General features: G+C 30.6%; 1 protein-coding gene across 1 annotated transcript in view; it reads right to left on the reverse strand.

Annotated features, from left to right (window-relative positions):
* Positions 1-21,392, reverse strand: part of LOC129749053 (lachesin-like) — a 138,900-nt gene that overhangs the window by 37,443 nt on the left and 80,065 nt on the right. The window lies entirely within an intron of this gene.

Consider the following 21,392-nt stretch of genomic DNA (forward strand, 5'->3'; position numbering starts at 1 on the left):
AATGGTGGCGCATTTACTTATGTAGTTATGGTGGATTGTGCTTGTTTGTTAACGGAGAAGACCGAGAGCAAGTACGAAACACGTCAATTAAATTTTTCCAGCTCAGATCGGAGTGCATACATGTTTCAGACATATGTATATTTGGAGGATTGAAGAATATGTATCTTGATGATTTGGTGGTAGATTTATGCAAACAATTCAGCGTGTTTTAAAATTTCGGTATACATCTATTTGAGTTTAGTTACCAAAATGGAAGCTAGGGTTCTTGAGAGAATTACTGTTCATCTCAAAAAATCCTTTATTTATATTAAATAATAAGGTTTAAAATTATTTAGAACAGTGTTTCTTAAGCAACTATTGACGTGAGTGTTTGTAAACATACAGTACCGTTCATAATTGTATAGAAATTGGAAGCACGCGCACTGTCACTTCGACTTTTAACTTCCATAACTTTTTACTCTGATGATATTTTTTGATCAAATTTTCTGCGTTCGATAGATCAACAATCACACTATTATACCACAAAATTTGAGCTTTCTTGAGTTTGTGTGGTCTGAGATACAGTAGTTCTACGAAAATTGTACTTTTTTAACTTTCACTATTCAAGTTGCAATATCTCAGAAACTACGCTACATTTTTGATTGGAATTTTGCTAGCATGTGAAGCTAGCATATGAAGATACATGTCTGAAGTTTTTGAAAAATTCTATCGATGGGATCAAAAGTTACGCGAGGCACAATATTTCAGGCATGAACCTAAAAATGCGATTTCTATGGAATTTTGATCAAAAAATGTCGTCAGAGTAAAAAGTTATGAAAGTTCAAAGTAGAGTTGACAGTGCGAGTGCTTTCAATTTCTTTACAATTATGAACGGTACTGTATATTGGAATATACAAAAGGGTCTTGTCTCATTGCAAATTTTTTAGAATTTCAAAACGCCTATAGTTAAAAAAATCCTGTTTGTCAAATCGGATGACAGATTTTTTCGCAGATTTTTGAAATGAGATTTAGGTAACCGGGTTTTGATTTGAAATTTTGTATGAAAAAAACAATATATTTTGTTCGAAGAATGTAACTTTATTTCTTGAACATTTTGTTCTCACATGATTCAAATAAATGGGATATACTCTGGCTCAGTCCTGCAAATAATCAGTGTCAGCTTTCAATTTTCAATTGAATTTACTGCAGTGTACGCTCAGTTCATTTTCATCTGCGTTCATCTGATAATGAACAGAAAGCTCAATCCCGAAAGCACTCTGCATACTCATTCACAAATCGGCAACATCGGTGCTCAGTATACATTCAGGCTCTTTGCAGGTTCATGAGATTATCCAATCTTCATTTTCAGTATCAAGCAAACATTGCTGAAAGGGAAAAAAGCTCAATTCGATTATCATTAAGTTTAGTTGAATGGTGACAAAGCTTGTTCGATGCGCTAGACTTCAGAAATTGAATAATTTCTGCTGAGATTTCTGTTGTAGAGGTGAGTAGGTTGAGAAATAATTGTTCGGGTTGGCGAAAAGAACGCTGGCGAGGGAGCGTGTGGGACGAATGTGGGGGACAAAATAATGACACAAATATGACAAAAATTTGGCAATAAAATGACAAATCATGACAAATGTGGAAAAGTTATAACAAAATTATGACAAAATAAAATACAAAAATATGACATTAATTTTACAATATAATAAAAAAAAATCAGCGCAACTCTGTCGAAAATATGACAAATGGGACAAAAATATGACAATTTTTTTACAAAAACGACAAAATTTTACAAAAATATAACAACTGACAAAAATGTGACAATTTTAACCAAAATATGACGATACATGTATGCGCAAAAAAATTGAAAAATAAGACAAGCGTGGTAAAAATATGACGAATATATAACAATAAAATGACAATATCATGAAATAAAATTGTGATAAAAGTATAACAAATTGATGACATAAATTAGACAAATAAAATCAATTTATAATCTAAATATTGAAAAAATTTAAATTGAAGGGACAAAAATGTAGTCAAACTTTGTTAAATTATGACAAAGTGATAAAAATATGACAAAAGTCATATCTTTCAAATTGTTGTCATTTCTTTTTACCAAATTTGTCATAAGTTTACCATGTTTTTTCATTCTATTGTTAATATTTGTAATAATTTTGTCATATTTATCAGATTTATGACATAATTTTGTCTTATTTTTGACTAGGGTTTATCGATTTTTTGTCATTTTATTGTTAAATCAATGTCATATTTATGTCTTAATTTTGACATTTTTTTGTCATATTTGTCAGATTTTTGTCATAACTTTGTAATTTTTTTGTCATGTTTTGTTATTTTATTGTCAAAATTTTACTATATTTTTGTAATATTTTTTCATATTTTTTGCCATATTTTTATCACGTTTGTCAAATTTTTATCTCATCTGCCAGATTTTCGTCAAGTTTTTGTTATTTTATAGTTCATGTTTTTGTCATATTTAGGCCATAATTTTGTCATATTGATTAGATTGCTGTCATTTTATTGTCATATTTTGTCCTATCTGTCAGATTTTGGTTATACTAAATATTGTTATAATTTTGTCATGTTTTCACCATATCTAATTCATTTTGTCATAATTTCGTCATTTTTTTACCACAATTGTCAAATTTTTGTTATATTTGTCAGATATTCGCCATGTCGTCATCAAGAAATTTATATTCATCTCTCTTTCCGCCCCTTCTGAATAATCGTATAGTCTTAGCGAATTTCAAATCATGTTTTCTTTTCGAATCCCATTTCACAATTTTTGAAAACGGCAAAAAAACAAATGCCTACTGAAATTATCAGCAACTTTAGCTGACACTGATTGAATGCTAAAGCTGCATTCACTGATCGAACGCAGTGAGTGACAGAAACGCCTAAGCGAAAGTCGCTTTCGTAGCAGTCGACTGAAACAAGTTAGTTCGGGTTTACGAGTGAGCTTTCTACTGACTGAGAGACATGCTCACAAAGCTTGCCGTAAGCACGAAGATGACCGAGCCGATGAGAAGCTTTTATATTTGTTGACTTTTCTATTCTATTCATTTCAGTTCAAGCTTTTTACACTGATAGAAAATCACAGTCAAAATCATTCGTGCTTTCAGAAAATTTGCAGCACTGCTCTGGCTACAACTTTACTCAAGACGTCGAAGCAATAGGAGTAGCCAGAAAATAGTTATAATGCCCCAAACAGATAATTCTTTTATTTATGTAAGAATCTAACAACACTGTTCCTAAAATTATAAATACACTTTCATTCTTATGTAAAAGAAACAATGATTCTTTTAAAACATTTTAGTTTCAAACATACTACAAAAAAGTGTTTTTTTTTCAATTTATATTTAACTTAGCATTAGTTTTTGTAGGGTAGGCAAGTTCTCTTACTTTTCTCCTAACACTACTCATCAGTTTCTGCACAGTGCTTTCTCGGACCATTTTTACCACTTTCTTCAATTTTTAATCACTGTCCGCTGGTTTCCTGATTTTCCTCATATTTTCCTTCGTCAAAGCCCATAAGTTTCGATTGGACCAATCTCTAGACAGTTTGGTTTGGTAATCCGCTCTTGAGTGTAAATATGACACAATTGGAAGATTGGCGACTTGTAACTTTATTCGGGTGCACCTAATAAAACAATTTCTTCTGGGACCTTCAATGAAATTTCGAAAACTTAAACCTCCCTAGTCAAACCTTGAGTGTCGATTTGAAACTAATGCTATATCTTTCTTGTTTCTCGACCGATTTTTTTTACTATATTTATAGTTTCAGAAACCTCGTAATGTAGCTCGAATATGATTTCCAGATAGTTTTCAGCTAAAACACTTCAGTTTTTTGTTGTTCAAATCTAAGAAAAAAACTTTAATCAATGAACCATCAAAATGGTTGAAGTCACAACAGATAAATGTCTAAAAAAGGATTGGAAAACTGACGCATCGTTAGATTTTCAAGAAATAAAACAAACAATTTTGGATAAGTTTTCAAAGGTAGCAGTTTTTTAAATTTTTTTGTCAATTAACAACTTCATACTGATTCGAGTGGTTTAATTAAATAAGTGTTGCAATACTTTACAGTACACAAACATGATTAAAAACCAGTATATCAAAAAAGGGCTCCAAAACTGTTACTGTTACTGTTACCAAGGCAAACATATTCCCATCCCATGGAAATTTTTTTCAAGTTAAATTTTCAACGTAGTAAAGAGAAGTTACTTGATCTTATAAGGTTTTTATGAAGTGTTAACAAACAATTCAGATAATTTGCGCGCCTACAGCGCTTGAGACATTTCGTTTAATGACACAGCACGCCGTTTATGAATTTAAACTAATTTTTTTTTGTAAATTTCAATGTGCAATTCAATGAATATTTTGTATTAAAACTCTAAACCTTTCATACATAACCCCTGTCTCATCTACATAATTTGCTTTCATGAAAAAGTGTAACTAAACAAGTTAATATTTTGAAAATAAAATGATAGATATAACTTAAAAATAAATTCATCGACCACTTATTTTATCATCAACAAGTTGGAAGCCATGTTTTAGGTGTTTACCACTCACGATGAGCATCAGAATCAACAATATAAAATCCAAAACCAAGTTGATATCCTCTATTTCATAACACAAAGTTTCGATTTACAAAAATACGTGCTAATGTTAAATATTCATTTGGAAGCCTATTCTATTATATGTTTCTAGTTCTTTTGGATGCTCAACACCACATTCAAAAACGTCTAGATAAACTTCAAAAGGCCACAAAAATTACATCCTTCTGTTGAGCAGAAGTTCAATTTCACTAATTTGGGTGCTCTGGATCTAAATATGCTGATTTTCTATCAGCTTTTGTTTTTTAAGTATTTTTTGAAAATACTTTAAAACCATTGGAAATTTATCTCGTTGAAACAAAAACCTAGAATAAAAAAAAGTTTTAAATCAATTATCAACTTTCCTCAATACTTAAAATAATCTTGAGTTTTGCGAAAAATGTTATAGAGGTTTTCTATTTGTTGATTTTTCTCCATTTTTAAGGAAGTTTTAAACCAAATAGAATTTTAGATATATTTAAAACAAAAACGAATCATTTTGTAGGTTTGATCAAATTTTGTTAAATAAATTTAATTTTTCTATAAACATTATTCAGTAATGTCATAAATGCTTAAAATTATACCTTTTCATATTTAAACAAATGAAGAAATTAACTTTCTAAGATCATGCATTACAATTTCCTATTTATTACTCCTTAATTGAATGAAATAGGTATAATAAACAAATTCAGAATCAGATTTTTTTCATTAACGTAGATTTGTTATACCATCAGTTAAAAATGATTGTTTTCACCTTAAACTGATACATTTTAAAGCTTTTAAGCCTCATATCACAAAAACTAGAGGTGATAGAAAAAATTTGACAAAAAATTCGGGTTCAGAACACTTGAATCCACCAAATCAATTAATAAATCATAGGCACCAAAATGCCGTTCCCTTGAATAATGATGAGTTTCTTGAAAAAAAAATCCATCTAAAATGTTAAAAAAAAATTCTTTTTCATCTACATATTTTGTTTTCATTTTCAAAAAATTAACCTTATTTTAAAGACAAACTTTTTAAATTTATGAAATATGTTTATTAAGTTTGCCTTTGTTTTTTTAATTCTGAATTTTTAAGTTATAAATCATCCCAAGTTACCATAAGCACTCATACATAGCTCTTAAGCAACACTTTATTTCCATATAAAACTCTGAATTAATGCTTGTTTTGCACTATATGCGTATATAGTGCAGGTTTAATGCTAAAAAGGCGAAATAACAGGCTGAATAAATGCTATCACAACATAGCCTTTAATAAGGATTACAAATGCTGAATTAGAAAATCATCAAAACGTCATTTTTCGCCAGCCGTATAAAAGCAATAACAATGCATACTTAGAACACCTTTTAATTTTTTTAATTGATTGATCGTGATTGATTTGAAACGTAAATTCAAAAAATAAAATCATTATCTACAACATCAATCAACCTGCTGAATTAAAGTATTATGCCTGCTTAATGAAGGGTTCTATGAAATGAGAAGTGATTATAATTGAATTATGAATTAAATTTGATGAGTCTCGCAGCAGCCTTTATCTTTCCATGCGCCTTTACCATTTTGACCACTTTTGATGCTGATGAGGTGGGTAAAAAAACCCGTACTACAAGTACTGTTCAGGTCAAACCACTTCTTCTTATCGCTTCTATGCATTAATCATGCTGATTTAAAACTAAAAAGCATTATGAATGTTGATATAATGCTAACTTGCATTAGAAATGTTGATTTAATGCTGATTAAGGGTTATGGCTTAATGCTTATGGTTACTTGGGATAATCTTCTTAAATAGAAGCTTTTTAAATTAAATTTTTAATAAGAAAAACATAGTTTCCACCTTCATTTCTTAGCAGGACCCAATATTTCAAAAGAAAGTGGCAAAATATTCAGAGCTTCATATTTTATACTTTAAAACCTTTAAATTAAAATTTATAAACGTTTCATAAATTCTCATTTCATTAAATCATATTTTTAAATCAACCATGATTTTTAACTATGATCCGAATATGATATTATTGTGAAAGTTAAATTTTAATGCACAATGTAAAACCTGTATTATCTATGTGTTTTCAATATTTACAACAAAACTTGGAATTCATTTTTTTATTTTATCAACTTCTTATCATTCAAGAGATCACATATTTTAAAATCTGCACTTTTGCAGTATAATTGGACATGTTGTATTATAAATATATAAATTTATTGTTTTAAATTTCGAAAATGAGCTTTATTCTTATAAGTTTAATAATTTTAAGATAGAAAATGGACTAAAGTTTGGAGAATATTTTCTTCTTTCTATCAAATAAAATTCAATTATCAACTGTTAAATAAATTCTCATAAGGCGGCATCCATAAATTACGTAACGCAAAAAATGCACTTTTTTGACCCCCTCCCCCCCATATGTCACAAATCGTAACGCTTCTATGTATCCCCCTATGAAAATTACGTAACGCTGACAATTACCCCCCCCCCCCCCCTCCCATCTTATCATATTTTTAAAAACTGATTTTTAAAGATAAAAAAAAATTAACCCAAAATTTTTAACGTTCTTCAAAACGGAATTAATATCTTAATCGCTGATACTGATTGATGATAACTCTCTGATAAGAGAAATAATTGTCTTATTACGAGTTGCTTTATGCTTGTTAACTGATGATTTACCTTGTTTACTTTATTCTGTTCAAGCAGCATAAATTGTTATGAAAAATATACTCCACTTAGTAATATTCGTCGGAATAATCAAAATTGCATTTTTTAAATCAGTTGAGAAAAAATAATAATATTTCCGTTTTAAGATTGTATTGAGTTCTTGGGAGTAAATGTACTTAATATTCGGTTTTCCAACGGTTATTACACAGATGAACAGATGAACAAATGTACAAGCTCGAACAAAAAATCTTCAAAAACTTGTGTAAAATTTCCAGTGCTCTATTTCAAACAAGCCGTTAAAAAATGACGAAAAACAGTGCCATCTTTTGCTAGATTTGTAACTTTTGAACGGCGCAATAGATGGAACTGTGTCTAGATAGCTCTTTTAAATGTAACAATTTTTCGAAAGGACGCAATAGTATTTGAATTCAAAAATGAATAAATTTCAATACAATACGACGAATTATTCTACACAATTTGATCAACCACGAATAATTTTAAGCTGAGGAAAATAGCATCATCATGTTTTTTTCATTACAGAGACTGCCGAAATAACAAACAGATGTACAACCTTGAATTTTAATATTCTAGAAACCAGTGCAAAATTTCAAATGGTATCATTTGAACAAGCCGAATAAACTTTTAAAGTTCCTCATTCTTGAAAGAGTTACTCGTATATGGTCTCAAAAATTAATAAATTAACATCGTAGCAGAATGGACGGCTTAAATATATTCACAACAAGGTAAATTTGCCTGGTTCATTTTACCTTCATTATTTTTTAGGAAAAAAGACTTACTAAGAAATTCGGACAAGCCAGACGAACCAGTTGTTTTATCCAGTTGAGTTTAAAATTAACAATCTCATGAAACGATATAGATTCTAGGCTTTTCTGAGCGAGCATTTTCTTGTATTATATATTTTTCTATTGAGTGTTTAATGTTAGTTTGAAGCAATTAGAAAAAAAGCTTAAAGCTATAAATTTTCATGACGCAAATCATAAATGTGTTGCGAATCTTTATCATCAATTTGCTCAAAACTAGTCAAATAGAAATTCGACATTTTCATAACTGACTAATAGTTTGTTATTTTGTTTTGTTTACATTTCACTTTCTTCTTGACAGTTCTCTCTGGTGTCCTTGGAGACATCTGGTGGCTCAATCAAAACACATAAATTTGATTGAAAACGGTCGTTGGAACTTTACACACGTTTCAAGGCTTTGCTTGTACATCAGTTCATCAGTGGTTATTACACGGATATCCAATAAACATGTTTTGAAATATGGAGGCTATCTCAAAATCTTAAAAGAGGAAAATTACAAACCAGTTTCAATCTAGTTGAAGCTTACAAATTAGATATCAGTTTGCTTAGTGTACTGTACAAATTGCATGACATCTAAAAAACTGCAATTAAATTGAAATTTTTAAGGAAAAAATCGTTACGTAACGATGAGCATAGCTCCCCCCTCCCCTATGTCACAATTCGTAACGCTCGAGCTTACTTCCTCCCCCCCTAGGAGCGTTACGTAATTTATGGATGCCCCCAAAGCTCAAAATTGATTTTTTTTCCTAATCGAGAATTCACATTTCTTATCTTGATTTTTTTAAATTAAAAATGTTAATTTAGTTGAATAACAAATAACAATCTTTATCTTTTTTTTATTGATCATGGTTAAGTCTTGATCTGATCTGACATTTATTTGAGAATTCAGATTTTTTTTCAATGTATTGTAATATCTATATATACTTTTTCTGTGCTTTTATTCTAAATTTTAAATCGCATTCTTTTTCTGGTGTTTCAGAAATATTGTTTTCAAATTCGAAAACTAGACTGCTTATTTTCAAGAAAATTCCTAGTTCAGGAATATAATTTTGAATAATTTAGCAATGATTCATCGGAAAAAGTCTTGATTTGAAACATTCATTCTGATTTGATTTGATAATTTTGGTTTATTTTATCAGTCAAATTTATTATATTTGTAGTTTGTGTGATATTCATAAGTAAACAATGGTGTTAAAATCAATTTTCTTATTTATTAAGTATTTTTTGGTATTTTTATTATTTTTGTCTAAATTTTAATTTCGAAACCACCTACCCCCCCCCCCTCCCATGGACGAGTCCTTCGCACGGGCCTGCGTACTGATAAAATACACTTTTGCAACTTGTTATATAAATATCTATTGTGATTTGGACAACTTTTAGCTTGAAAGAAAGAAATAAAAAAATTAAGAAATGATCCTTAAGTTTTTAGAAGAATTGTGTGCCTCAGAGCCATTGGACTTCTACAAAACTTTTGTTATTCACATATGACATATGACATATGACGAAGCAGTGATGAATACCACCCTTAAAAAGTAAGCCCATTTTTTAAGCCTTATAACTCCTTTGCCTTAACTCTAATCGAAATGCAGTCTTCGAATGAAATATTTGTTATAGGTAAGGCTTTATCAAATCGTATTCAAAAGAAATCGGCCGAAGTAAATCAAAGTTATTGTTGCAAAACTGGTTTTCCATGTTTCTCCAAAAAAAAAAAAAAATCACATTAAAACATCAGGCTCGTTGAGGAATCTCTTCCCGTGATCCGATCTGGCCCAAATTTGGCATGAGATTTTGTACAAGGCCTAGGATCAATTTAGCCTGCAGCGCATAATATTTCACAGGTTTAAAATTTTCCTTACAAATTTGGGGCAGTCTAGGAAAACATTTAACACTTTTCAAATTCAATGGCTTCTTAAAAATTTAAGTCCACAGATAATCATACTCATCAAAAAGTTTTAGTTTGGGACATCGAATTGATTTCTTCGATTTATTTGACTTTTTTTTAAATAAAAGTCTTTTTCTATACTTATAAAAATGGGTAACTTGCAACAAACTTTATTTTAATGAAAAATGTAATGAAAGCCTAGTTTTCGATAAATTTGTGATGCCAAAAAGCCATTTCGCATTGAAACATGGGTGGCCAAACCATGGCCCGCGAAGCTTTTTTTGGAAAACCATGTCCTAAGAATTTAACGTTTTTCCTGGTCTCGATATGTCATTTGGATAAATATATCTGAATCTACACCAACTAAATTCAAAACAAAGATCTGAAAGTCTCTTGTAATTAATATAAGTCAAGGTTAAAGTGTGTAAAAACTTATTTAGAGAAAACACGCTTTTCAATTGTTGTGTTTGGCCATTTTTCATACATTTTTCGGACGTAAGCAATCTCCTTTGAAACGCAAAAGTATGCGAATAAAATTTTAAAAATCTAAAAAAATCATCAAATCTAATTTGAATCATGGAAAATCGTCTGGCATTATTCAGTCAAAGTTGATGATTTTTGCACTTATACCTCTTCGGCTTTGAGGGCCTCATATAATTTAACAAAAAAGTTACAGTCACTGAATAAAATTAACAATTACAATTACAATTTTTAAATTATCAAAATTGTACGGTATTTTACACACTATCTGTAAATTCATCACTCATTTTCCAATGTTTTCCGATTGAGTTTTGGTGACTACTTATCATTATTGGTATGAAGAGCATTCAAGTGGACTCTTGTTTTAATATTGAGGAGTCTGGATAGCCTCAGGAAGATAGAAAGATTGTATCGAATTGTATTTCATCAACTTAGATCATCCATCAAAATTTATTAACTTTTGTAATTTATGTACAATATCGAAATATTGCTCTGTAAATTTTTCTCATTCTTTTTTTGCTTACCTTTAACAATAGAGGGTATGTTCATGTAAATTAAACCAAATCAAAACTAGACAGAATTTACAGTTGCGAAGTAGAGTTCAACTAGAACCAGTTTGGTACTGATAAATCATTCAGAAGAACATCTTTTTTAGCAAAATTTTCACTTAAAAAAGGTGCAATGATAATAAAACAATCATATTCGTATTCATCTTGTTTGTTGAAAGCTTTCCCAATACACTTGTCAAATCGAGATACTGTAAAAATTTAAAAGAGTTGGATCGAGTTGAGGATGAGATCCGTACTTTGAAAAATCAATTTTATTTAAAAAATCTTTTAAATGTGAATAGCTTGTGAACGTTTCTTTTTCCAAAATTCCATTCTGCGATTTTTTTATTATTTGCTTTTCAAATTTTGCTAAGGATAACGGAAAACTTGAAAAAATTTTGAAAATGGTCGTTCTTTTTTTTCATACTTGGATTCCATACAAATAACTAAATGTTCATTGTAGTAACGCGATTTGACATTTCTGGGATGGAAAAACCGAGGAGGTTTCAAATCTCTTGAAAAAATTAACGTTCATACATAATTTTGAGGGATAATTCATTTCGTATTGCGCAATATTTCTACTATTTTTCAAATGGAACAAAAGTTGTTAGAATATGCCAGTAACAAAACTGATTTATTAAATTGACTCTACTCGATGTTAACTAGGCAAATGTTTTTATAGCGTTATCATCTGTTATTGTTTATTTTCTTTGAATACTCCAGAACAATTTGTTTTTTTTGACCCGCCAGCCAATATCCGCCAGCCAATTTGGCCCGCCTGTTGAAAATGTTGGCCATCCATGCATTAAAACATAAATTACAATAATGTTTGGATCCTGCATATATTTAGGGGTTAAAAAATACTACAATGATTCTACTAACTGGAATCATAAAAATAATAGTATTGATGAATAAAATTTAAATGTTGAGAAATGCGTGAAGCCTAACAATCCTATTCCTGCATACGGAAACGAGATTTACAAGATGTTTCTTCAATTTGCCTTTTGTAGCATTTTATCCCAGATAAGTAACTGAATTATAAAAATATTAGTTTAAAAACTTGATGATTTTCTGAAAAATATCTTCACACCAACATTGTTGATTAAAGATGATGCAACCAAGGTGTTATCATTAAGCCATTCCGTTATACTGGGTAAGGTTTTTTTTAGCATCGAAATTGTATTAATGTGTACATTTATTGCTCGTTTTTTTTTTTTAAATCTTATATGAACATCAAAACTATTGAAAACCTAGCTTAAGATATGATAAATAATGGTATCTTCAGATTTTGGCACAAAAAAATATCATTTTCACGATATTTTAGATTAAAAAATTGAATCAGTGCTGTGGTATTAAAATTTTACATCTGAACCCCGTTCAACGGTATACTGTTCATTTTAAATCGTGCTTAGACATAATGGGACATATACTGCCGTTCAAAGCAAGATTGTCCCATGTGGAAAAACGTGCAAACGAGAAAAACGCGATTGAAATATCAGCTATGTTTCCAATTTTTCTCTCAAACGAAAAATTCACCGACAGTTTTTACGAAGTGAACAGTTTAAGTTAAACATTTTACAATGTTTTCTGCCAAAAAAATTACATTTCCTACAAAAAACAGCAAATTAGAGCCAAAAATGCTCCGTGTGACACTTTTGCGTAGAATCAGAACGCATGCTGATGCTAGTTCTACGAAAAACTGTAACACGGCTACAATTTTAATATCATTTTAAAAGCTTGCGTAGTTAATTTTTTCCTAAAAACTCATGCTAAACCGTTATTTGAGAAATACGTTCCTCTTTGTTTATAAAAATGTATAGTTGAGTATGGATCTTGTAAGTAGTGCCTACCGAAAAGTGTTAAGGGAATAAAACACTCAAGGCTTCTCGCTCCTCCTCTGCTCTCTATTTTAGTGTTCTTTTCAGTGAATAACATTAAATTCAACAGTTTGAACTCATCTTAAGACAAATTTTTGATAAAATTTGCATTTTTCATAGAATTTTTCTAGTGTGACATTCTTGCGTAGAACTATCAACATAGAGACAACCACCTTGATGAAAATTTCGTATAAGTTCAGAACAAAGTATACTTGTTTGTGTTTTTATTCGAAAGTTAACACTAAAAGAGACCGTTTCCAGCAAAAAAATGAAAATGACCCAAATGTCACATGGGACATTCTTGCTTAGAACGGCAGTATAGGATATATTATAATGTTTTGTTCAATGAAAATTGTTCGAAGACTTCTTTGAAGATCGTTTTATAACTTTTATCATACATAAATACCTACATATGTACATTCTTAAAAATCTCGAAACGTACGAAATGATAACACTACCCATTTTTACTCCATTCCTTGAGAGGGTTCAAGAAACTTCGAGTAATTGTTTCTTAATCAAGATACAATTTAGCTGCATTAGGTTTTCAACTGATTCCATCATCAAAATAAAAAATACCGCCGAACATTGAAAACTGCCCTTAGAAATTAAAAGCACTCGATAGAGTCAACACCTTTAACGATTAAACATTTCGTTAAAAGCCCATTTAGTTTTCCATACATAGATGATACACAAAAACGTCAAACTTACACCGGAAAAGTTCCATTGCCATAGAGCGTTTTAAATGTTATCGAATGACATTCAAAAACTGTGTGGCTTTTTGTGGATGTAAAAAGCAGAAGGAAAGAAAAAACGCTAAGAAAATCTCTCGTAAACAAAACCCCTTCACATCGATTGGTAGCAGCTACAGATGCAGGAAAAATCTAGAAGACGATTAAGGTGCTAGTTTTACAACCACACTGGGAACAGTCGAATGTTTGATGGGGTTGTTGATTTCCCTGCTCTATGACTCTACAATCGTGGGGGAAACCGGACACGCACACTGAAATGAGCACATTTTACTAGAACATCGTAAAACAGATTGACTTGTTTGAGTGCTCGGCCGTTTGAGATAGGAGCGGGAAATGCCAAAGCAGTAACGTGCCTAAAAGCTAGATAGGAGGTCGGGTTTTTTTCTTCTGTTGCCTCTTCCATGAAATGGCTCCATCCATGGAAGGAATAAGGAAGTGAAAACATAATTTTGATCCAACCCCAGCTAGTTAAACATCAGTTTTTGTGTTTTAATAGTGGTGCTCTGGGGATTCTCGGTGCCGCGCTGCTGATGGCGGAATTGGGCAGGGGGATGAAATCGTTCTATCGTTGAATGGCATCGCTTATCGTGCGTTATGAATATTCAAAACAAATAATTGAGATGTTAACACGATTATTAGTCATGTTCAAGAAGCTTGAGCATAAGTAATGTTTCGGCTTAATTATGATATTTCTGTAAGAACTGATTTTCTGATTTGATAACACTTGATTTTTTTTCTGTGGAAATTCACAAATTTGTTGCTTCACCTTGCTTTAAGCCGTTTTTATTTCTGTTCAATAACGTTCAAAAACCATGGTATAACTTTACCAAACAAAATTTCACCTGATTTTATTTTATTCTTTTTTCGAATAACCCGAAGCAAACTTTTACCCACACACTAATGAAACAGATTGTTATTATCAACGGTAAACAATCCAGAGGATAATGCAGTGTGAGCCATTTCAGAGCCACACGGCAGCACAAATCGAATCGAAATGAATCGTCTCAAAGTTTTCATCAAGAGCAGCAGAAATTGATTGGTGCAAAAGTTTGGTCGCTTCGCCAATTATGGGTTCACCGATGTTCATGGTAAATAAAATCTTCAAGAATGTTGTTTTAGCTTTAAAAATAACCAGCAATTTATAATGGATATCTAATGAGTAATGTGAGAAGTAGGTATTTAACAAAATCATCAAAGTACTAAGATTATTATTTTGTGTTGGAACAGTACTTCCGTAATAAAATTGAAGAATAAAATAAGAATTTATTAGATTAACCAAGAATAAACCAGATCTAGTAAGATAAACCAAAATTAAACAAGAAAAAACAAGATTTGACAAGAAAAGAAAATATCAAACAATATAAACTTAGAATCAACAAGTTCGAAAAAACGAATCAAGATTAGGAAATAAGAAGAAAAAAGATTCAACTAGATTTATCAGTATTGAAGAAGATTTAAACAGATTTAAACAAATTAAACATGATTATGCAAGATTCAGGGCCGTAGGAAGAACCGACTCATGGAGAGGGGTGGGGGAGGGGGGTTTGTTGATTAATTTTAAACTATGATTTTTTGTCTCGAAACACCCGAATAAAAAAAGTTATAACATATTTTGTTTGTAACTATATGATTATTCATTTTTAAGTACTCATAAATAGTTTTCGTATGAAATTGTAGCTTAAGAGAAGACACGAAAGCCACAAGGATGGTAAAGTGTCATAAAACCTTTAAAAAAGCAACTTTATGAAACCTCTAGAAACAAAATATGAAATTTGCTTTCATCGATGGTTAAAATTTTTTAATTTGATTTGAGCATAAACTTGGTTCTTTTTTAAGGTAGCCCATAATTTATTTAGAAAAAAACTTATTCTATACTCAAATCAAACAAGCCCAATCTTCTAAACTTTTTTGCAAATTCCAAGATTCTAATCTTTAATGAAAATAAGTAAAATTTTCCAAAAAAAACCATAGCTTGAGCTTGAGCTTGAGCTTGCTATCAACTACGGTCCGCCTGCGGCCCCTCCTGGCCAATGGCATAATGGTTGCACTCCGTGATTGGTTCGAGATAATCAACATTGGACAATGAACCAAATGAAAGGTGCTGGGAACAAGCAACACATTCTCACTGTCCAATTTTGAGGATCCCAATCTTTAATGTGAACCAATAACGACGCCGGCCAAGTCCATGTAGTCGATAGGGGAAAGGAAGTGCAGCACTTGTGATGATTTGTTTTGCGGAGGCCGGCTGTACGCCATCCCTCCACAAATCTCACGCTGAGTTTTTGGGGTTTAAGGTAATGTGGCATGGAATGTCACCTTGGTAAGCGACGCGCCTACTCAAAACCTACGCTCCTATTCATTCTCTCAAAATTTCTAAGTTTTCTATTGGAACTCCTCCTACTACAGAGCTGAAAAATGTATAGGCCATAACATTGTTAGCTCAATAATTTATGTAAGTTATCTAACTATTTTATTTCATTGCAATCATCGGAAAACCGTTCGGCTTTTGATGCATAAATTATTGAAGAAAAAACTGTAACTCCGTAACAAGCTTTCCTTATTTTAAGGCTTTTTTCAAATCATCTTTAAAATTGTTAAAATAGGATTAATATTAATTATTTAAGGTGCGTTTAAATAGAAAACGGTTAGCATTTGAATATCAAACAGTGAATTTATATTTACACACATGAATGCCCTGTTAAAATAAGATTTTCAAAAATCTTTAGAACCAAGGCAACCCTAACTGAGCGTTAAATGATAAAATTATACTAAATTATTTGGGACTGGATTATTTTTATAAATACATTATTACCTGTGAGCGTTTTTACTTTCTTAAAAATTCATTAATGTGTAAATCCTTATGCTTTTAAATATTCATTAAAATGTCGTTTTTAAATTCCGGAGTATAGCCAAAGGATAGAGCATATGTTCAAATAGGTACCCTAAATAGGAGAAATGATTATTACTGAACAGCGAGAAACTTTTACGTTCACCTAATTCACTTCTATCTGAATACACATCACAATCTATCTCATTTTTGATTAGCATTATTTCTTGAATCAGGGCGATTTTTGCAAACTCCGTAACTTTATACACAAATTTTCCGTAAAAATAAACAGAAAATTAAATTTTTAAACTCTCATCAGTAGAACAATTAAGGTGAATATTTGAAAAACTCCGTTTGAGCAGTAAAACATTTCTCAAAAGTTAAAAATGAACGATTTTTTGATATTTTTCCTTCTTTTAAATTTTGGCAATATTCAAATTCATCACTTATCCAAATTGTAGGAAATTATTTTACTAAAAAAAACAAAGGATGGATCTCACCAAATTCCTGCATTGCTTCCTTGTTATCGTAGGTTCAGCAATCCCTCTCCGTCAAGCTCTGCAACCGCCATTTTCAGTATCTTAGGTCAAAAGGTTGGTTAAACTTCATCAAAAGTTTCTGCAGGCACCTCGTTTGAGGAATTTGATCTAATTTCCACTTCAAGCGACACAATTTTTCCCGAAAAATCTTGAAAATTTTCGGAGCCCTTGTCAAAAACGTCTCAAAATTTTCCAAAAAAAACCATAAGGGATAAAAAAATTTTCGAATCAAATTTGCTTGATGCAAAGTTTGACTAAATTTATTATTTTAGTTTGAAATTTGGCACAAATGGCAAACAATAGGTACACCGAAAAAAAAAAATTGCAGATTTTTTAGATGAAGATCAAGTACAGGCTAAACAGCAATATTTTTCATAAAAAATCAATTCCATACTAAAAATTCATAAGATGATTTTTTTAATTATAATTTGGGATATTTTGCATGAATCAAGACTTAGAAAATGGATTCAAATTTGTGATTTTCAGTGAATTGTGTGTACAACTTTATTCTGATTAAAAACTTTGAAATCTGGTAATTGAATTGACAAGCAAATTTTTAAGTTTATGATCTCTTGAATTTCTAAACAATTTTATGTTGACTGAAAAACTCATACACAAGCTTAATCTTTTTGTTAATTCTAAACCTTAATTCTAAAGTTGAACTTTGAATCTGTTTCAGAATGTCTATATTTACATTTTTCGAAATATACAAAAAAAATACGATTTCCGAATCTTTATTCCAGATCAGAATTTCATGAGCCAAATCTTAGAGCCCTCATTCATGAATCTATTGTTTTAATTCTGTAGTGCTGGTTTAACCTTAATCCATTATTTCAATTATTTGTTGTAAATCTGTTTTGTGAACCTAATTTTAAAGGAGAATTTCGAATGATGAATTAGAATCTGGTTTTCAATTTTGGATCGCCACTTAGAAGCTTTGAATGTTTAAATTTTGTGTTAGAACATAGTTTTGGAACTTCGAATTTGAATATAAAACAAATTTCTTCTTTTTCCATAATCGGAAAACTTCTATTAAAATATAGAAAATGCATTTGATTTTCGAAAAACTTGATTCAAACTTGATTTGAAATGCAAAACCGAATTTGAACAAGAAATACTAAGCAGCTTTTCATTCCTTATTTCTTATGATTATTTGAACTGAAAATCAAGAATGCTAAACTTGATACAAAACCAGAAATTCGAAAATATGTTGAAATACAATTTTGGTTACAGGAATATGGAACCAGAACCTTCAAAATGGGTTTGATTTAAAATGTAATATTCAGACCTGAATTTCTATGATAAGGTTGCCAAATTGCCCGGTTTAAAAGGGATTGGCCCGGATATTTAATATTAAATTTGGCAAGAGTCCGGTCCGACCCGGTTGCCCAGATTTCATTGGAAAAGCCCGAATTTTGTCCGGGTTTGTTCTCATTCTCATTCTTAAATCAATCTTAAAAATAAACAAATTGTGTTGTATTTTTTTTTATGAGTTTAAAATTTTTGCAGCAAGTTAAAAAAAAAATTATCATGAAAGGTTTTTCAAGCTTCTGTTCGTGATTCTTGATGAGCAATTCCAAGGTTTTGACCAAAATTGACTGGTTTTGCCTGGATTTGATCGACAACTTTGGAATAAAAAACTCGGACTTTGCCAGGTTATTATATAAATCAGTTTATATAAAACAGCCCGGATACGTGCTGAAAAAAAATCTGAAAATTTTGAAAAAGTGTAGCAAAATTTAGAACTTGTAATGGGTTTTTGAGGTTTCGGAATTAGTTTTTAGTTCAGATAGTTACTCTTGAATATCTTTGCTCGATTGTAATTTGGATATGAATTCAAAATTTTGAGTGTAAAGTAGAATAGCTCGCTTGCCTTTTAAGACGTTGAGGGAGGGGGATTAAACTACCAGCCCCCCCCCCCCCCCTCCTGTTCCTACGGCCATAGCAAAATTAACAAAGGTTAAACAATATTGGAAAAAAAATTTAAAAAATAAAAAAATCCTCTCAACTGGGAAACCAATTTTTTCGATTATTCAAAAATACTTGAGAAGGTTGACGTTAAGATAAAACAAATTTTGAAAGAAAATAAACGGGTTTAAGCAATTATTTTTGATTTGAATAATAACTTTGTAGAAAATCAGTTATGTCGAAACAAAGTTATTGCGGAATGATGTTAAGCAAGACACGAGATATAAAATTATCACCGCTAGTTTAAGCCCTAGGATCGGTGATAAAGGTATCTATTTTTGAGCGTTGTGACGTCACGAAAATTCTAATGTTTTTCAAATCATGATCATTAAAACATCACATATTGACGAAATTTGGAAGTCTCTTCAATTTTTTTTAGAAGAACTCAATGCAATTTTCATAATGAAAATCGTGTCAGAAGGTTGTGAGTTACACCTGGCTAAAAACGAAAATATTGATTTGCTTTTTTCGAAAACGTTCAAGACCTGATTATTTCAACGTAATAGGGATATTACTTTTAAGCAACAATATGTTTCAATAAATGATTTCAAGTATAATTTTTTTGAGGAAACTGATAAACTTTTTTCTATCAATGAAATTCTCATAAAATTTTCAAGAATTTTTGTGAATCACTATGAGTAGTTTTTTGTGGTTTGATTTGAGATCTTGAAAAAGATCAAGCTTTTCTCAAATCAATTTTTAGATGAAAAAACACATTTATTGCTTCCATTCCTTGCTGGCATTAGGCATACAAAATAAATATCCATGAAATAAATGCAATGTGATTCAAAAAACTAAGAACAGGGTATATTTTATAAATTAAAATTTTCTTTCAAACACATCCATGTCCCTTTCATACAAACATTTTTTTTTATAAAACTATTTCGTGGAAGAATGACCTTAATGGATTTTATTCATAAAAAAAAAAAAAAAGGAAATAATCTATTGTAAAACAACTATCCTTAATTAATATTTCCACCTCAAAGAATTTTTCAAGAAAATCTAAATCGAACCGCGTATTTACATAAAATCTCCCACACTTTGAAATAAATAATAATATTAAACAAATCAAAATATGTATTAGCGAATGGCTCCATGAAAAATTTGAGCAAGATCAGACTACGGGAAGAGGTCGTGCAAATAATCTGAAAAAAAAATTGGTTCGGGATGAACATAAAAATAAATTTTTCACCAATAACTTTGGTCATTAGCAACCGATTTTTAAGTTATTTGAGTTTTCTATAAGCTTTAATTATGACAGTATTTCATCTGAAGAACGCTTTTCAATTAAAGTTTTGATAAACAGTTAATAAGCTTGAAGGACAGGTTTTAAGCGTCAATTCATGTTTTTTTTTGTTATTGACTCTTCTAATTTTCTATTGACTCTTCTAATTTTCTAAAACTTAATGTCATTTTCTTCATAACCCTAAATATTTGTCAAGATTAAAGCTTTGTGAAAAACTATAACAAAAGGAGATCGGCGGATAGAGATTTAAGAAAATGGTTTAAAACTGGATTTGCATGTTCTTTCCAAACAAAAATTTTCATAATTCCATACAAATTTCAAGGTCAATGCTCAATTTCTTTCCGTTGTCCAATGTCCCTAAATTTAGCCTAGCTTTTAGCGCTTTGGATTCATTGCACTAAATGGATCTACAGTTGCGTTCAAAAAAGAATGAAATCGCGTAAAGCAGTGCACACACTTCCAACTTTGACAAGCTGTGATTTCTGTGATATGTTTCCATGAAATTTTCACACAGTTAAGTTCAACTATTCAACTAACGCTCTACGAAATTTAAAGTCTTTACAATGACTGGAAACAAAAATACTGCTATTCCCGTAAAAAAAAAGGAAATTTGGAATTGCTTCACTGAATTCGCTTTTTTTTTGACAATTTTTATTGAAAAATTTTGAAATTTATTTCAAAGATGTAAAAATGTTTGATATAGTACCTGGCCAAGTTTGGCCAAAATCAATTAACGCGATCCGATTCCGTATCGCCCAACAGACGATTTCATTATTTTTTGGACGAATGTTTGTACTGGAAACATCGTAATGAACGGTTTTCTGAATTTATCACGAAGAATGTTGTAAATTGATGAAAACTTCATTCGTGCTTTGTTAAGTAATAGAAAATGTTTCAACAGAGTTCAAAATAAGAAGAACAGTGTTTCAGAAATGACCCGCTAAATAAACTAATTATTAAATTCGATGCACAATTCGCTCTTGTGTTTAAATACCAGTTCTGTTGGATCAATTTCTATGTCTAAACAAAGCAAGAATGAAGTTCCTAATAATTTACAAGATTCTTTGTGATAAATTTTGATTTTGTGATAGAAAAAACCAAGAAAACAATTTTTTTTTGTTTCGTTTATAGTCGTTTTACCATCCTTATGGCATTCGCGACTTTATCAACGTTGCAGTTGGCCGATCGTTATTGAAAACTTATCCGGTAC

This window comes from Uranotaenia lowii, chromosome 2 (genome assembly GCF_029784155.1).
Source record: "Uranotaenia lowii strain MFRU-FL chromosome 2, ASM2978415v1, whole genome shotgun sequence".
Taxonomy (NCBI): Eukaryota; Metazoa; Arthropoda; class Insecta; order Diptera; family Culicidae; genus Uranotaenia; species Uranotaenia lowii.